This window comes from Rhamphochromis longiceps, linkage group LG3, assembly GCF_057381845.1.
Source record: "Rhamphochromis longiceps isolate RC_006_pf linkage group LG3, R_longiceps_female_GT1.1, whole genome shotgun sequence".
NCBI classification, from domain to species: Eukaryota; Metazoa; Chordata; class Actinopteri; order Cichliformes; family Cichlidae; genus Rhamphochromis; species Rhamphochromis longiceps.
This window is the reverse complement of record NC_140559.1, coordinates 71,872,674-71,892,514: the sequence shown is the minus strand read 5'-3', so window position 1 is coordinate 71,892,514 and position 19,841 is coordinate 71,872,674. Positions and strand designations below refer to the sequence as shown.

The following is a 19,841-nucleotide window of genomic DNA, read 5'->3' as shown; positions in this document are numbered from 1 at the left end:
TTGAAAAAAGAGTGGACGAGCAGCTAGCTGACCTGAGTGTGCAATGCAAGCAAGCTAGTACGATGCTAGCCAGCCTAGCCAAAGCGGTTCAGTTCAACTCGGAGGAGGTGAAAGAATGTAAACAAAAGGTTAAAGAGTTGGAGAGACGAAACGAGCAGTTGACCAAAGATAACTACGATCTCAAGGAGAGAGTGTGAGAGCAAGAAAGGTACAAAATGAGGTGGTGCCTCCGGATTAAAGGATTAGAAGAGAAAAGAGATGAAGGTGTCAGATCGCTGGTTATTGGAATTCTTGGCAAGATCGCACCTGATATGATATCAAAGCTTGAAGAATCTGTGGATGTGGTGCATAGAGTTGGGAAGAAGATTGAGAACAAGGTCCGACATATCATCATTCTGTTTGCTCTGAGACACGTGAAAGAGGAGATTTGGCGTCGCACCAAAGATTCGGCTGTCTGTAAGAACGGCGGTTTCCACTTCGCTGAGGTACTGCCGCGGGAGGACTGGGAAGAGAGGAGGCGGCTGTGGCCGCAAATTGAACAAGCCAGACGGGCTGGGAAACGGGCCTTTTTCCGGGGTCCTCATGGATACATCGAAGGACGGAGGATCGTCGACGTTGAATGAAAGACTTGATGTAAGACTGTATACAGTGGAATATTATTAATGGGACAAAAGAGTTCTACTTAAAGTTAAAGGTTATTAGTCACTGAGTTGGTGACAAGTGTTACAATTTAAACTCATGTTTATATATTTTTCTTTTCTTTTTAAAAAAAAAGTTATTTTCTTAGCATACTCTTATTATGGTTCACTCAAAAATTTCTTTTGGTTCATTAAACGTTCGGGGTTTGAAGGAAATTGTTAAGAGAAAGGCACTTTTTTTATTTTGCAAGGGGCAAAAATGTCACTGTCTGTTTTTACAAGAGACTCACTCTGTGGATGCCGATGTTACCTTTTGGGCTAATCAGTGGGGAGACAAGATTCTTTTCAGTCGTGGATCTAACAGATCTGGAGGTGTGGCGATTTGTTTTAATAAGTTCCCAGGGGAGATTATAACATATAAAGCTGATAGTGAGGGTCATTGGTCAACTGCAGCTTGAAGAGCGAAGGTATATTTCTAATTGTTACAAATCTTTATGGACATAATAACGAAGGTCAAAATAAACGTCTATTGGAAAATCTAACAAATGTTATTTCAGAGTTTAAAGTTATGTACCCCACAGATTACATCCTAGTAGGAGGAGACTGGAACATGACCTCAGATGAATGGATGGACAGATGGCCTCCTCGCTTAGGAAGGAGGCAACAGAATAACATTATTGAGAACTTTTCTAGTGATAATAATTTTACAGACATTTGGAGAAGTTTGAATCCTGGAGTTAAGAATTATTCATGGTTTAAACCTAATGGAGAAAGCAGGTCAAGAATTGATTATTGGTTAGTGAGCGATGACATTTTGAGGTGTACTTCACCATCTAAAATCTCCAAAGCACCCCTATCTGATCACTGTTTCATTGATCTTGTCTTAGAACCAACAAGGATGAAACGTAGTAGCAGGGGATATTGGAAATTTAATGCCAGCCTTTTAAATAAGGACAAGTATTGTGATAAAATTAGACATAAAATTACAGATATAAAAAATTATGACTCAGTAGTGGGTAATATACAGAAATGGGAACTTATTAAATTCAAAATCAGAGAATTCACTATAAAATTCTGCAAAGAACTGAACAGGGAAAAACGGGAATATGAAAGTAATTTACTTCGTGAAATAACTCAGTGCTGTAGTAAAGAAAAACTAAACGTGCAAGAAAAGAATAAATTGATGGAGTTACAAACTAAATTAGGCGATCTTTACCTAGAGAAAGCCCAGGGTGCCTTTATAAGATCGAGAGCCAAGTGGATTGAGGCAGGTGAAAAGAACTCATCATATTTTAGTAAGCTGGAAAAGTGCAGACAGCAGAGAAATCTAATCTCAAGCTTGTTGATAAATGGGACTGAATGTAAAGATTTCAGAAAGATTGAAAAGGAAGTCTTCACTTTTTATTCCAAATTGTACTCCTCAGAATATTCAGCAGCTGATTCTGATAGTTTCTTTGATAAGATTCATAATCTCATCCCATGTATTGACAAGCCGTTCAAAGATCTGTGTGATTCAGAGCTTAAAATTGAGGAACTGGATTTGGTGGTCATGAAAATGGCATTAAACAAGTCCCCAGGGACAGATGGACTCACTACTAATTTTTATCAATTCTTCTGGAAGGACCTAAGAACTTTATTGTTTGATGCATTAAAGGAATCGATAGATAAAAAAAGAAGTGATGCCGAGCATGAAACAAGGGCTGATAACCCTGATCCCTAAATCGGGTAAGGATAAAAGAATTTTAGACAATTTAAGACCCATCACCTTACTAAACACTGACTATAAGATCCTGTCTGGAGCTGTAGCTGAGAGGCTAAAGAAAGGCATCTCAAACATTATCAGTGAAACACAATCAGGTTTTTTGAAAGGAAGACTAATTCATAACAATATTAGGCTGGTTTTGGATCTCCTTGAATACAGTGAATTAATCCAAGAGAGAGGGTACATCCTGTTCTTGGATTTTTACAAAGCATTTGACTCAGTTGAACATACGTTCATATTAAAAACTCTGCAGTCTTTTGGTTTTGGAGAGGAATTTATCAATGTTATAGAGATGCTATATAATGACATTAACAGCTCTGTTTTGCTAGAACATGGTACATGTTCAAGGTTTGAGGTTAATAGAGGGATAAGGCAGGGATGTAGCAGCTCACCACTTCTGTTCATCATGGTTGCTGAGCTGTTGTCTATTTTCATCATCATCATCATCAACTTTATTTATAAAGCACTTTAAAACAACCACAGCTGACACAAAGTGCTGTACATTGGAACTGTAAAATAAAATTACATGAGATATAAATAAAAAACAAATAAAAGAAGAGTGAAATCATTAATTAAATAACTACTGCATTAAAAAAGAAACTAAGTCTCACTGAGGTTAAAAGCCAAGGAATAAAAGTGGGTTTTAAGACGTGATTTAAAAGTGGACAGTGAAGGGGCCTCTCTAACATGCATGGGCAAATTATTCCATAATTTTGGAGCCACAATAGAGAAGGCCCTGTCCCCTCTGAGCTTCCTCCTGGATCTCGGTACCTCCAGGAGCAGCTGGTCAGCTGACCTGAGAGACCGACAGGGTATGTGGGGATGAAGAAGCTCAGAGAGGTAAGGCGGGGCAAGACTGTGTAGACATTTAAAAACAAACATAAGAATTTTAAAATTAACTCTAAAAGACACAGGCAGCCAGTGCAGAGAGGCCAGCACGGGGGTTATATGCTCTCTTTTTCGAGTTCCTGTTAGGAGTCGTGCAGCCGCATTTTGAACCAGCTGCAGACGTGAGCGCAATGACTGACTGACCCCCACATAAAGTGAGTTACAGTAGTCCAGGCGGGAAGAAATAAAAGCATGGATCACTGTTTCAAGGTGCTGCCTCGAAAGAAAAGATTTTAGTCTTGCCAGTCGCCTTAAATGATAAAAACTGGACTTCACCACTGCTCTGATTTGGTTGTCCAATTTAAAATCACTGTCCAACTTAAAACCAAGGTCAGTAACAACAGATTTAAAATAGACTTCCAGGGATCCTAAAACAACAGAGGAGGACTCACAGGGACCACTGGGTCCAAACACCAACACTTCTGTTTTCTTTTTATTAAAATTTAAAAAGTTTCGAGCCAACCAAGCTTTAATGTCATCTAGACATGTCAAGAGAGGTTTTATGGAGATGGCATCCTTGCGTTTTAGTGTCAAATAAATTTGGCAGTCATCGGCATAACAGTGAAATGAGATCCCATGCCTTCTAAGGATAGAACCCAGAGGCAGTAGATACAGAGAAAAGAGCAGTGGCCCTAAAATTGAGCCCTGTGGGACACCACATGACAGAGGAGCAGAAGACGATTCGTAACCGAGAAGGCTGACAGAGAAAGTTCTATCTGACAAATAAGACCTAAACCAATTGAGTGCAGTGCCACCAATACCCACTACATCATGTAATCGAGAAATTAAAATATTGTGGTCTACTGTGTCAAAGGCAGCAGTTAGGTCAAGCAAGACAAGAACAACATGGTTACCAGAATCACATGCCAGAAGGATGTCATTAAAAACCCTTAGTAATGCAGATTCTGTGCTGTGAAGGGTTTTAAAACTTGACTGAAAAACCTCAAAGATTCCATTTTCATCTAGAAAATCTTTCAGTTGACTAAAAACAATTTTCTCTAAAACCTTGGAGACTAAAGGCAGCTTGGAAATAGGCCTATAGTTCGCTAAAACTGTGTGATCAAGGCCAGGTTTCTTAAGCAGTGGCTGTACTACTGCATGTTTGAAATTTGCAGGAACCACACCAGAAGACAGACTGCTGTTAATAATGTCAAGGACATACTGTTGTATACTAGGAAAAATTTCTTTAAAGAATTGTGGAGGGACAGGATCCCGTGGGGAACCTGTGGGCTTAATATGGCGAACCACATCCTCTAAAGAGGAGAGCGTCACAAGCTCAAACTGAGTGAAAACAGCAGCGCAAGGGACAGAGACAGAGGGGTCAGAGTCAGGAGCTGTGATAAGAGCCCTGATGGTGACAACCTTTTCAATAAAAAAGTTCAGAAAATCATTGCAAATCTCAGGAGAAACTTCCAAACAGACATTCAAAGGAGTATTAAGAACAGTGTCAATGGTCCTAAATAACACACGTGGGTTATGACAGTTGGAAGAAATAATATTTGCAAAATATTCCCTTTTTGCCTCTTTAACAGTGTTCTGGTAGCGATGCCAGCAGTCTTTGAGAATTTGAAATGATACATGCAGTTTATCCTTTTTCCACCTCCGTTCTGCTCGACGACATTCCCTCTTAACAGCACGACTGCTCTCATTAAACCAAGGCTCAGGTTTAGCCTTAAGCTGCCTGGTTTTTAAAGGAGCCACAGAGTCCATGATTTTTTGACAGCAAGAATTAAACCAGGAATGTAGGTCTTCTGTGTCAGAGGAATTATTTTGATTAAAAACAGTCACATTAAGGGGTTAACTGTGATGGGTGAACAGATAATAATCAGTCAGCTGGCAGATGATACCACCCTGTTTCTAAAAAATGAGGACCAGATTCCTTTAGCCTTGCAGGCGATCAACCATTTCTCCAAAGCTTCTGGCCTACAGCTGAATATTAATAAATGCAAAATTCTAGCTCTGCATGAGTGTCCCCTGCAAGCAATAAATAATATGCAGATCAAAAAAGAGGTGAAGTATCTGGGCATTGTAATTTGCAAGGATAAGACATCAACAGAAAATAAGAATATCTGTACCAATATAGAAAAGTGTAAGTCAATTTTAAACATGTGGCTGCAAAGGGACATAACTCTGTTTGGGAGAATCTTGCTAACCAACATGGACAGTCTGTCCAGACTCATCTATCCAGCCTTTTCTCTGCCCATACCTCCAAAACTAATTAAATCTATAAATACTCTTAATTTTAGGTTCATATGGAGGAACAAATGTCATTATATAAAGAAAAATGATGTGATTAAGAATTATGAAGAGGGTGGGGCTAATGCCACTGACTTTGATGTTATGAATGGTGTACTAAAATTGAAATGGTTAAGATCTTTCATTAGGAACAAAAATTCCTTTTGGAACATTATTCCCAATGTGATTTTTGGCAAAATGGGTGGAATAGACTTTTGTGGAGCAGGGAAATTATTTTACTGCTATTGTTAAATAATTGTCATCATTACCATTGCATTAATAATATAATCTGGAGTTTATATTGCATTCAGGGGTTGAACAGTGTGTCTTTCAGAAAAGCTAAAAGTCACAGGCTGACAGGAAACAGGCTTGCAGAGAGTTTGCAGAAGCAGGAAGTTATTTTGAGCAGCAGGCTAAGACGAGGCTTTAACAATGTAACAGATAGCTTTAAGAAGGCCTTAAGCAGTTATGACTATTTTATACACAATGCATATCTGTGCTTATTAAAGAGTTGGAGCTCGGTCAATTAATTGGGGGTCGGAAGCTTTGTTCGGCGCGATGTTCGGACAATCTATTGTGCAAGTGACTTGGAGCCATAGAAGGAATTGCAATACATGCTTACAAAACATTTATATATCAGATCATTTTATATTAAGGTTTTAGTAGAGGTTCTTGGTTAAAACATTTATTTAGTAGAAGACATACACATAGTCTCAGTGAGCCTCTGTCCTGGTGAAAGGTCAGAAGTGCAACAGGTGAATTGAGAAAGAGCATTTGAGGACGAGACACAGACAGTAGGTGAAGAGGTGACACAAAGAGCATGTGAGGTCAACACATACACACACATTGGTTAGATTTATTTAGAGGAGAGATTAGTCATGTCTCGACAAGAAAGAGGAACAATTCACTATTAAGATAAGAACGGAAAGTACCAGCCATGTAAATAGAAGATGATCTTCTGGGTTAAAAGTCCTTGTGGTGTTGATCTGATCTATGTATAAAATGTATCTGTGACGCATGAAGGGGCGTCAGTAAATCAAACCCTGATGCTATAAAATATCTGTTCATGCTTTGATTAAGTCGAGGACTACTGGCTGTCTGCGTACAGAGTGTCTTCCCACACGTGTGTTCATTAAAATCATTGTTTGACCAAGACCTTCTGGACCAAGAGTGGTTTGTACTCTCCTTCCTCAATTGTGAACCTTAACATTTGGGGGCTTCGTCCGGTGGTTGAGGAGGGAGGATTGGAGGTGTAGACGGTGATGTATGGTCCGTTGTGGTCAGACAGGCAGGCGTGACCCGGCAACCAAACTGAGGGGACAGGCGCCTTTAAAAAGAGGTAGGCACAGGCCTGTTGATTTTATCCGAAGTGTGCTGAATTGGATGATAAAATTAAATGTCTATTCAGTAAAAGTTGCCGGTAAATGTCTGCTTTGATTTTGATGAGAATCTCATGACAGTACTGAGGATTTAAAAGCAGTTGGACTGCTGGTAATGATTGAATGCGGTTGGACCGCTAAAAGGAAAAGCAGTTGGACTGCTCAATGTTTTTACTATCTTAGGGAATTTGGTTATTTTTTGGTTATAAGGTTGGACCTGCTTCAGTCTTACACTTTTTTGGCTGTTTTACTGTTGTTCCAAAGTATTATAAATTATTCAAGAACGTCAGTTGGACTGATAGGAAGCGCAGTGCTCAGAGGTAACGCTTGCCAATGCCAAGGACGCTTAGGCATTGTCCTCAAAGAGGGATAGTCAGTTGGTCACTGTGGAGCTTGGGGCACTCCAGAATAACTAGGAGTTAGAGTCTCCTTACCGTTTGGAACGGTAGTCTGCGCTTTTTTGGCCAGCAAAGGTTGGACCTTGGGTGTTGGACACTTTTAAATTGAGTTAGGGACTTTAGAGATGAGGCCAGAAACTGTTGGACAGATACTGGTGAATTGGTCGCAAAAAACTCAGGGAGTTCATCCGCTGGGCGGTTATTTTAAATTTGTCGAAATTGTGTAGGCGCTAAAGCTGACAGATCTGACAGTGGTTGTAAATATAAGACGTCGTTGTAATATAGAATAAGAAAATTTGGTGTGAGAGATCTCTGTGTGTCGAGTCAGTAATGCACTGACTGCCTGCTGCTATTTTTAGACGGTGTGTGAGTGTGAAAATGCAAATTAGTCAGCAGTGAACTGTTTAAACCACAGTTGGTTTTACAAATACTGCTGCAAACATTGTTGAGTGTGTGTTTAAGACGCCATTTATGTTCATTAGAGGGCTATAAATAAAGTTTTGAGTTGCCGTAGTGGATGTATAGTAATTGACTGAATTTGGATGCAGATATATAAATATATTGAGCGCACTGTATATACTTAAGATTAACATATTACTTTCAGTAGTAACTTTTCTCCAGCAATAGTTGCTGGTGTGTTTTATTTTTTCAATTTCTTGTGTGAATGCGGTGACTAGAAGGTTTTGAATGATGAATAAAGGTGTGAGAGGTATTTCTTGGGTGATGTAAAGTAGGATGTTTTAAAGTTTGAAAGTGTTTTTAATTTAAGAGATGCATGAGTGATGTTATAAGAGTTTAGTTTATTTAAAAGGTGTGTGTGTGAGAGGATTATGAAATCATTGTGTGAATGATGCTACATTTTAGATCAAAAGTTAGTAGAATTACAGAGGGTTTGTAGATTGTAAATACAAAATAAGTTTGATTAGCCTGGAGAAACAGCAGAGCAGCTGCGTGCTGTGTGTGTGTAACAGGAAATGGTGTGGGTGACAGGAAGTTTGCATGCCCATATAAGGTGACGAGTGAGCACCCAGAGAGAGAAACAGATGAGTTAAACTTTAGGCAGATAAAGCGAATGGAGGTTTTGAGAAAAGAAAAGAAAAGGATATTAATTGTATGTTTTAGTGTGTTAACACAGATTACAGATAAATAAAGGTGGACTTCTCTCAACCTGGAATTTTGAGTACGGCGCCAAAACCACTAGAGTAGCATAATTGGGAGAAAACAGGCCAGATTTTGGCTTAAAATTTTACAGCTTGACCTCCCACTTGTCCCCATCCTGAGAAGAAGCTCAAAGGACAGTTAATCTCCTGATGAAGACCGACAGAACATCGTGGACTTGAGAAGAATTAATAGTAGTAGAAGAAAGCAGCTTACACTCACTGAACATTAACAAAATACATGGGAAAAGCAATGAAGACCTGCTTACACGTATATACATGACATAAGTTGGGATTTCTGACCAGAGAAAGGGAAACGGGTAGTTTAAGTACATATGAAAATAATGAAAATGTCTCAGTTGTGTTTCTATAGGGGCGAAACAGATCTGGATCAATTTTCCACGTGCAGCGGTCGGAAGAAACCTGTAGGTTAACTTGACTGGACATGCCAAGGCAAGTTTCTGGTTGAATTGTTTACAGCGCCATGTCTCCATAAACATGACAAGTGGGCCCTAACTTGGTGTTAATAAGGTGGGAACTTAGAATTTGGGTTAGCAGATTTGGGAAAGAAACTGACGGCTTAAGTGGAGAATTGTGCAGGAGTCTGACACACTGCAAAAGCAACATATGCAAATTGACATACACAAACAGAAAATGCATTTGAATTTGTAATTGAGGAATAGAAGAAGCCATATGACAAAGGGAGTGAGTTATGTAAATAAAAGTGATTAAAGTAGTTTTAAAAGAGTGACTTAGGAGTGCTCTCTCGTACTGAGTGATCAAAACCAGTGATCACTGTAGAAAGAAATAAAATGATTTAATGAGTTGGGAATGTTTAAACATATGTTTCTGTTATTACAGCTTCTTGAGAGATGAATCAGTATGCAAATTAGCTGGAGTGAGTGGTGACGTAGGAGCTTCCTGTATGTGTGTGACTGTGACTTTCAGGAAGAGGAAGCATGGCAGACGAGAAATGCAGATTGGGGTAGGGAATTTATAGTTTAGTGATTATATGATGTCGTAAGGGGTCTTATGCTGAATTTAAGAGCATAAGGGGGTGATTTTTGTGTGCAAATTGTGTGGTTTTAATGAGACTTTCGGTGTATTGAGGAGGCGAAATTATGTGGTGGCAAAACTTTTGTGCGTTTAAGGTTGTTGAGGTTGTTGTGGTGATGGGTTGATTTTGTCAGTTAGGTTTGGGTTGGTGTTTTTGTTTTTAATAGAGGGAGTTTTAGGAAACATGGACATGTCTGGGAGGGGCCCATTATTTTGTAACAGTGCACTTAAAGAAAACCTGTCAGGTGATTTTGTTTTGTTTTTATGAGCTAACAATCAGCTCTATTTTTCCATTTCTGTTTTAAGCAGGCCTGCAACAGTGAATAACGGCGCTGAAAATTCTCGGGAGGAGCAAATATAAGGGGGCTTTCCAGATTTCTATTGGCTGAGGAGAAAGCTACCTGTAGGGACTATTCAGGTCGTAAGTCCCTGTAAAAAGGATTTTATGCGAGTCAATCCAGTCCAAAAGCATAAAGAAATATTTTCCTATGGAAAATAAAAAATGACTGAGCTCATTTTGCTGAGGGTGGAGAATCTGATCGTGCGGGAAGCTCCACTATCAGCAAACACATGGTGTGACTGCATGTGAGTGAATGTGTGACTGCATGTGAGTGAGGATGAATAAATGTGGACAAACAATTTGTTTTTACCAGAGAAAATTTCTGTTTTGTTTTATTAAGTGGGGTTAGATTATGGGATTATAGTATATTGTTGGGAGAATGCCAAATGCTAAAGGGGAAATATTTTTTGATGTAACTCAGTTATCATTAATTGTAGAAACACATGACTGATAACTGTTCTAAGTTTATTTTATGACATAGATTGGAACATGAGTGGGGAAAACTGAGCATTTTTAAGTTTTGTATAGTATCTTGACACATGAAATGTATCAAGATAAAGGGGGGTTTAGGGTTTAATAATTTAATTGTTTAATAATTTAGGATCATTTCAGGACTTTTGGGGTTTTTGATCATTTGGATATGGTAAAACTGAAACTGTTATTTTTAAGTTAAGGTTAAAGGATTAAAGTGAACTTGTCACGGTTTGCGGGGCAAGCCGTGTGGAGTTGTAGAAAAGGACCCAAAAGGCGGCAGCTCTGGTCCAGGTGAATATTTATTCACAACGGTGGGCACAAAACTGTACTGGTGGAAAAACAAGAAACCGGAAACCTAAACTGGGTAAGCTAATAACACAAACCAGAAACGAGGATGCAGGGAGGTCCAGGGAAATACACAAGAGACGCAGGGAGACCGAGGGGAAACAACACAGACGAACCAGCAACTACCATAACAGAAGACACAACTTAAATACACCCAGAGAACACAGGGAGATTACACCACAACAAGACACCTCAGAAAACCTGGCCTAAATAAGGAGCGAAAATACAAGGAACCAAGAATACTGGGCCAACATGGCCCAGGACCATGACAGAACTGAATCCTGTTTAGAAGATACAATGCCGGTTTTTCAAAGCTGTGAATAAATCTTAGAGGGAAAATTAGTGAGGGTTGAAGGGGTAGAACAGCTTTGATTTCTTTTTGATTTCTAGAAGTAGTGGTTATAATGTAGGCGTACACATACAGATATTACATAGGAGGTATTTTTAGGATAAAGGGGGAGCTTATAAATAGAAATGATTTTTATACATATTGCATTTTTGAGATGAGTTATTGAAGTTATTGAAGGATTGCACACGCTTACAGACAGAGTTAAGAAACACACATGACAGTATTGATTCCAGGCAAAAGGCCTCAAATTCATTTAGCTTTTTGACTGAACTTAAAGAAGGACCAAAGAGGAAGGAAAGCATATATTTTGGTTAAGTCTGATAAACTAGAATTAGAAGGTATGGTTACATTAAAAGGAGCAAAATGAAATAAAAAGGCTATACCAAAATGGGTTATAACATAGGAAATGTGAGGTTAAAATGAAGTTAACACATAGGAATTGTTTCAAGGCAGCATTTAGCTATGATGAAATGTATACAGGAGTAATTGCTTATATGCTTAAACTTAATTGATTAAAGTGGTTGTTTTCTTTTGGATCTTTTAGAGTAGAGGAACTTGCAGCAGCGACAATTTGTGCACAGGATGTTGATGATCAGATAAGGGAAAAATAGAGCGAGCAACCGGACGTGAAAGCAGGGCTTAAAGAGTTTTAAGGTGATGAGTAACGTTGAAGAATATATATAAATACAAGTCAATAAGTTAAGAAGATAATTAGGATCAGGCTTTTGATTAAAGAGTCCCAGATAGGATAAGTTAGGGAGGTGCAGGAAAAGGTGTTTTGTTTCCTTTGCAGAAGATCTCAGCGACCACAGGAGGGGCGAGGATCCTGGAGATCTCGAGGTCCGAGACCACCAGAGAGGGACCGAGAAAACCAAAGCTTACACATGGAGTGTTCTCGAATGGGAGCTGGTGTTTATTACTGGACCAATTAGATGACATGAGGTTGTCTGATTTGCTGAGCGAGGACACAATGTATTGCGACCTCTGGTGTGCCAGAGGTCGAGAGAGGGAATGTGGAGCAGGGAAATTATTTTACTGCTATTGTTAAATAATTGTCATCATTACCATTGCATTAATAATATAATCTGGAGTTTATATTGCATTCAGGGGTTGAACAGTGTCTCTTTCAGAAAGACTGAGTTGCAGGCTGACAGGAAGTTGTATGCAGAAGTGAAAGCAGATAGTTATTTTGAGGAGCAGGCCAGACGAGGCCATTTGAATTACTAGGTTATTCAAAATGATCATTGCTGTAACAGAGGAACAAATAGCTTTAAGAAGGCCTTAAGCAGTTATGACTATTTTATACACAATGCATATCTGTGCTTATTAAAGAGTTGGAGCTCGGTCAATTAATTGGGGGTCGGAAGCTTTGTTCGGCGCGATGTTCGGACAATCTATTGTGCAAGTGACTTGGAGCCATAGAAGGAATTGCAATACATGCTTACAAAACATTTATATATCAGATCATTTTATATTAAGGTTTTAGTAGAGGTTCTTGGTTAAAACATTTATTTAGTAGAAGACATACACATAGTCTCAGTGAGCCTCTGTCCTGGTGAAAGGCCAGAAGTGCAACAGGTGAATTGAGAAAGAGCATTTGAGGACGAGACACAGACAGTAGGAGGTGAAGAGGTGACACAAAGAGCATGTGAGGTCAACACATACACACATATTAGTTAGACTTATTTAGAGGAGAGATTAGTTATGTCTCGACAAGAAAGAGGAACAATTCACTTTGAGACAAAGAACGGAAAGTACAAGCCATGAAAATAGAAGATGATTTTCTGGGTGAAAAGTCATGGTGATGTTGATCTGATCTATGTATAGAATGTATCTGTGACGCATGAAGGGGCGTCAGTAAATCAAACCCTGATGCTATAAAATATCTGTTCATGCTTTGATTAAGTCGAGGACTACTGGCTGTCTGCGTACAGAGTATCTTCCCACACGTGTGTTCATTAAAATCATTGTTTGACCAAGACCTTCTGGACCAAGGGTGGTTTGTACTCTCCCTCCTCAATTTTGAACCTTAACACTACTAATTTTGAAATAAAAAAAAAAAACCCTATTTACTGTTCTATAACATTTTTGTATACTTGTGCAGAATGCTGCACACCTGCTGTTCAGTAGTTGCAAGCTCGTTGTTTTCTGGGCAGTTCAGATGCCTCAACTGGTATGTTGAAAGCTCAGAAGTGGTCCAAACAGTTGACTCCTTTCTGTTGCTGAGGAAAGAGTTCGGTTCCTTTAAAGAAGACTATATTTGAAAACACCCTGAGACGCATGGTACCTAAGTAAATCCAAATTACTCTGCACTTCCAATCCCACAGATGAAGTTCCCAGTTGAAGACGTGGCTGTGCCCTGTGAACTTTGGTACACACTGGATTCTTGTGGTATGTGTTCATTTTGTTATTAATTTGCGTAATTTGTTGTGAAGCAGTTTCTTGCACAAAGTGTTATTTTTAAATAAGTTTTCAGTGGCACAAACAATTGTAATTTTTAATTTAACTTTTTCTTTAGATTGTCAACATTTCTGCACAGAAAATACTGCTCATAGACCCCATGGGAATGAAGGTGTTTATGACAGGAAAATTCTGCGCAACTGGAGGTATGTATGATACTGAGGTGTTATTCTTAGATTTAAAAAAAAAAAATCTTGTTTCATTACAAACACTTTTGTTCAACTAGGAATTTTCTGAGGATGAGAGGGCATGAAGACACCATGGAGTGGCAGTTACAGACTATGCAACACAACAAGCAACAGGATTCCAGCAGTTGTGGAGTTTTACTGTTAAAGGTAACCCTTATTCAAATGATTCAGTTTCTTGTTAGCTAGAATTAAGACTTTAAGTGAATTTAAGTGAAGTGAAAGTTATTTCGGTCAACAACAACAAAGATGATCATTTTACATAGAAGTACTTAATCATACAGTAAGTGAAAAAGGAATAGGCTGAAGCCTTGTGGCTTATAATTATCCTATCCTTTACCTAATTAAGACTTTACATTCTAATTATGATCAATCTCACAGTTTGCAGAACACTACCTTGATTTTGGAGAGGTCAGTGAGGTGTCAACCACTACAGAGCCAGTTGTGCTGGAGCGAATGCAGATAGCTTGCACCCTACTTGAAAATCGAGGTAAGTCCAGTAAAGTCCTTATCACGTTAGTGCGTACTTCCAATTTAAATAGTGCTTTTCAAACAGCACAGTACAAATAGTGCTCTTCAAACACTTTCAGATAAGACCCTTCTCAAAGTCTAATTTAGACTAATTTTCCAGGAAGTATATTTGGAAAAAATGTACTATTATTTTTTAATTATTCAATAAATAATGTTTGATTAAAACCTAACTATGATTGTGTTTCAGGGAACGCTGAGGACTACTGCATTGTTTTCTCCATGTTAGATGCTAACGCTGACCGCAGCATGATTGAAATGGTAAAACAAAACAAAAGAAACACATAAGTCTTAGTATCATTACTTGCCAATCATAATTAAAATGTTGAGTAATAGTATTCACCAAACAGAATATGAGCCATTTATTTTTCCTTTCCAGGTGCAGTATGAATCTTGCCAAAGATGGGCACATTTTGCATGTGAAAAATATAAAGAGAGCAACCAAGAATATAAATGCCAAAAATGTAGCCAGAGTCAGACAGAGACTGTGCAGAGACTGTAGAAGGACAGAGCAGCAGCAGAGCAGTCCAGATACACTGATGATCCTCTGTCAGATCCAGAGGGACACACAGGGATGATGCTGGACTCTACATTGTGTCTGACAGTGGAGCTGTTCTCAGAGCAGTTCACTCTGCAGCACTGACAGTCATCTGCACTTCTTCTCATTCCTCTGTCAGTCACTGCTGGATGAAGCTCTCCTCTCCACCTCCCAGTAACATGGCCCAGTCAGAGCGTCTCTACACACAAGCTGCTGCTGCTTCAACCTCTCTGGATCATCAGGACACAGCTCCTCCTCTCTCAGCACACACACCGTCCTGTTTACCATCATCAGCTCCACCTGCAGAGAGAAGAAGGAAGAGCAGAGGAGATAAACGAGTGTTTCCAGAGACTCTTCATCAGCTGTCAGTCAGTGATGCAGCACATCCAGTATAAAGAGCAGCAGGGACTTCAGTGCTGGGACTGTACTAGGACTCATTGTTGCTTCACTTTTTCTAATCTTTGGATTTTTATTGAAGTTGATGAAAATGTTTTTCCCTCCTAGTTTGAGTTTGGACTTTCATTCATTAGAAGAACCTTGGTGTGTCCACTCTGAGCTCTGTAGGAACCCCAACAACAAGCCCAACAATCCAGATGGACGGTTCCAGCTGTTAACTGGAGGAATTCCATCCAAACATCTGCTCTCACTAAATTCTTCCTCACCTACAGACTGTGTTCTTCACTGCTTTAAACTTGGAAACGAATGCAGTCATTGGTCTGCGTGCTGCTTTGTTCAGAGAGCTGATTGGCTGTTGACAGTGTTTGATCAGAGCGTGTCAGCCGTTACTATGGTGACCATAAAGGTCAGAAACAGGAAGTGTTTGTGTCCAATCCTGAAGCCTGTCACCATTCTCCTCTCACAGCTTCACTGAGAAGCTGCAGCTTTACAGGAAACACTGGATCTTTGTTTCATACTGACTGTGTTTAGTACAATACTGCTGACAGCACCACCCACTCACTCCATCACTCTACTTACACCAGAGTCTCCAGTCTGTAGTCTGGACTCTGCTGAAGATCAGACAGCTGCTTCACATCTGGATCCTTCAGGTTGTTTCCCCACAGGTGCAGCTGTCTCAGATGGGAGGGGTTGGACTTCAGTGCTGCTGCCAGATAATCACAGCTGATCTTTGACAAACCACAGTCGATCAATCTGTATAAAGAATGAAAGATGTAAGTTTATTAGACAAAGTGTGAGCTTGAAATCATTCAGTGTTTCATCATTTGTTCAGAGCTGAAGAAGGTTCAGAATGTAGAAGTTTAGAAAATGGAAACTCCAAACAGCTGAAGCCAACAGGAAGCAGCTTCAAACAGGAAACTGTGCAGAGTTTCAGACTATATGTCCTGATGCAGCCAGTTGGATTTTGGAGATTTGAATCTCTGTTCTGTGACTAAGTCCTTGAATCATTTCTTCCAGTTGGTCCAACAAGACAGACTAAGTGTTGGACATGTGTTGTGGCTCCATTAGGGGAGCTTCTAAATGTGATGTGATGGCCCCTCTGGGTCTGTCAGGTCACAGGACTGAAGAGAGCTCAAACTGGGCACACAGTTGTTCCAGTCTGGACCAAAGACTATATACTGGGACTGAGGGACTGCTTTGACTGCACCCACTGGGACATTTTAAAGGCTCATGTTCTCACTTAGATCATCGATTTCTACTTACATTTCTTTCTGGGAAAAATGGGGATTACTTTGGAAACAGGAAGTATTTTCCCCAATAAGCAGCCCTGGATTAATAAATCACTCCAACATGTTCTCAGGCAGAAGAAGCTGTCTTGTTATGAGGGAGAGAAGAAAAAGATTGAGGCACAGAAACTTGTTGAAAGAGAGATAAAGCAGCTAAAATCAGGTGTAAAAGTAAAGCAGAGGATGAGCTGAATAAAGGACACTCAAGGCTGGCTTGGAAAGGAATGAAGTCCATGGTGGGGATGCAGAACAAGGAGCAAAGATGAATGTGATGCTGAATCAGCAGAAGACTTGGACTCATTTGATTCCAGCTTTGATATCATTGATTTCAATGAAGAGCTTTGTGATTGTAGCAAAGGGCTGGTAGCTCTGAGAGTCCCACTGATGAGGTGTTTGTGTGGAAATCTCTTAGTGGGACCAAAGAGAGAAAAAGCCCTGGTCCTGATGCTGTGGGAGGGAAATGATTGAAGTGTGCTGTGAGGAACTGACTGGGAGATCTTCACACATTTTCCAGTCCTCCTTGGAACAACAGGAAGTTCCCAGCATATGGAAACAAAGGTTAAGTGTCCTATGGCACTCAGTGATGATGGTGCTGTGGCCCCACCACCTCCACCTCTTTGTAAAGGAACTAACTGTCATCTGAAGCTTCAAATGGAACTAAGACTTCCTCCACTAGGTGGCAGTGTCTGATGAGAAAGTGTTAGTGGAGCTGGCCTGGAGTCAGAAACAGGAAGATGCAGGATTTGGGCTGAAATGGGGAAAAGTGGTTCGCACTAGTGCCTTAAAGCAAGAAGGTTGTAGGTTGAAGCTTGTTGGCCTTTCTGTGGAGGTTGGATGTTCTCCCACAGTCCAATGAAATGCTGCTTAGGTTCATTGGTGCTTCTAAATTGGCTGTAGGTGTGGATGTGAGAGAGTGCTTCTCTGTCTCTCTCTGTTGGCCCTGTGATGGACTGCTCACCTGTGCAGGTGGACCACGCCTCTTGCCCTATGACAGCTAGGGCACAGGCTGCAGCCCTGTGAGCCTAAGCTGAATAAACAGTTAGCAAAAATGATCCATAGATGGCCTGAAATCCCCCAGTTAGCAGTTTGGTAGATAGCTATGACATGCTAATCCCATCCAGCAGCTGTATTCTACCTGTAAGCTGATCCCTGCTGAGCCAAAGCACTTTTTCATATACAAATTACAACCTTTAATAGAAACCTATTGGTCAGCATCTTATTAGCCTGCTGTTAGCTTCATTCCACAGAAAACTGAGAGAAACTAACAGAGTTGATAAAGAATAAAGAGAAATGTGCTGATTTAAAGCCTTTGAAGTGCTTCAGATGATCTCTGTCCACTTCTGTCCACTCATTCATTCATGTAAGCTTTCTAATGCAGCTTTGATCTTCACAGTCTGCTTCATGAAACTCATTCTAACCCTGAATGTCAGAGTGTTCCTCCTTCTCTTTCCCATCATTCATGCTGGCAGTGGAGGAGATTTGGATGTTGGACTGTGTTTTGGATGATGTGTGTATGTTTGTGTTGGACTGCTGTCTGTAAAGCAAACGCACATTTTGCTTTGGATTTCAGTGTCAGACAGACTTTAAGGTGGAATGAAGAGTTGGAGAGTTTCACAGTGAATTATCCAGTGGAGGATTTTTCTTCTTCTTTGAAGGTTTGAAATGTGAACATTGTTCTGCTGCAGTCAATGGACTAAACCAGAGAAGAAGAAAACAGACTTTACCATGAAGATCCTCAGTGTGGATCAGTATAATATCAGCCTGATGTCTGCAGTTTAGTGTCAGCACAACTTTCACATCATATTCATCTCAGCACAACTAAAACATGCTGACTGACCTCAGAGTTTCAAGTCCACATCCTGGACTCTCCAGGAAACCACACAGATGCTTCACTCCTGAATCCTGCAGCTTGTTGTTCCTGCTCAGGTCCAGCTCTCTCAGATGGGAGGGGTTGGACTTCAGTGCTGCTGCCAGATAATCACAGCTGATCTCTGACAAACCACAGCCCCTCAATCTGTATAAAGAATGAAAGATGTAAGTTTATTAGACAAAGTGTGAGCTTGAAATCATTCAGTGTTTCATCATCTGTTCAGAGCTGAAGAAGGTTCAGAATGTAGAAGTTTAGAAAATGGAAACTCCAAACAGCTGACAGAGTTCATACGCCTTTGTCAGGGTCAAATTCAAGCAAGACCATGTGAAAATTAAAACACATCATCCTAGGTGAACTTAAACACCTTTGTTCCCCTTTTGTTAAGACATAGAAAAGTACACCACACAAAAATACTGCAAAAGGAAACGGTCGCCTTATATACATAGTGTATAAACTCAAAATGCACATTTCACTTCAAATTAAGATTAAGGCTTTGAACAGATCACATAGTTCAGTTCAACATATAAGACTTTAAGAATGCACAAGCATCTACTTAAAATCTATTTAATTTATCATCCATGATATTATTTTGTACAATTCCAATGTATTTTGTTCATCTCCCTTAAATAAACAGGCAGTCTTAAAGTATGAAATATTCATATACAAACACATATAAATGTGTGTACTGTCTCAGTGGCTGATAGTACCCCACAGGCCTCAGTGTGAGCTTGAAGACATTTATAATGTTTAAGTAGTTTAATGTGCAGGTGCTGATGATAAACACATTTTGAATGAAAGCCGGGGAACTTTGGTAGCACAGAAACAAGTGGCTATTCTTTGTGACTATATGGATCACTCACAATACCATTATTTCACACAAAGGCACCAAATTAATACTCAAAAAAGCTGCAGCAATACACACAAATATAAACAGTACTTGGTGACAACTTTGCTTTTAGCCTTTAACCCTTCTTGACTACTTTTGATGTGGCCTCTATATTTTACCTTTAAAAACAGTTTATCTTGCCAATCTGTTATTTTCTCATTTTGACCAACTGTATCAGCACAATTTATCTAAATTCAGACAAAATTTAAAATACACGTAGAAAGTGATATTTTGACTGTAAAAACCACACACATGTTTAACGAATCATCTTCATAACTTGAAATGCAAATAGAGATTGTACATTTTTAAAAATACGCACACGTTTTGCAAACAACAAAGTTATATGGTACTATTTACCAAAAAATGCAGCCAAGGCTCAGACGTTTTTCATATAATCATTTCAAACTATTTACAGAACAATCAGGTGTCAAACAATAGTTTGTGTCACTCTAACACATATGAGAACAGCACAGGGATAAACCTGCAGGTCTGACAGCAGGTGTGTCACTCAGCGTTTACACTGCAATCTGCCTTTGTTGGCTTTAAGGCAGCAACTGTGACGATCACTAGTAGAACTGACACACAAAACAAAACAACAGCTACACACTAAATACACAAGACAACAAACTAACTTGAGACCAAACACGGTAAACGTCACAAATCTCTCACAT

At 39.6% G+C, this 19,841-nt stretch overlaps 1 protein-coding gene across 1 annotated transcript in view; it reads right to left on the bottom strand.

Moving 5' to 3' along the window:
- Positions 1-19,841, bottom strand: part of LOC146676677 (protein NLRC3-like) — a 157,268-nt gene that overhangs the window by 80,589 nt on the left and 56,838 nt on the right. The gene's annotated exons all lie outside the window — the stretch shown is intronic.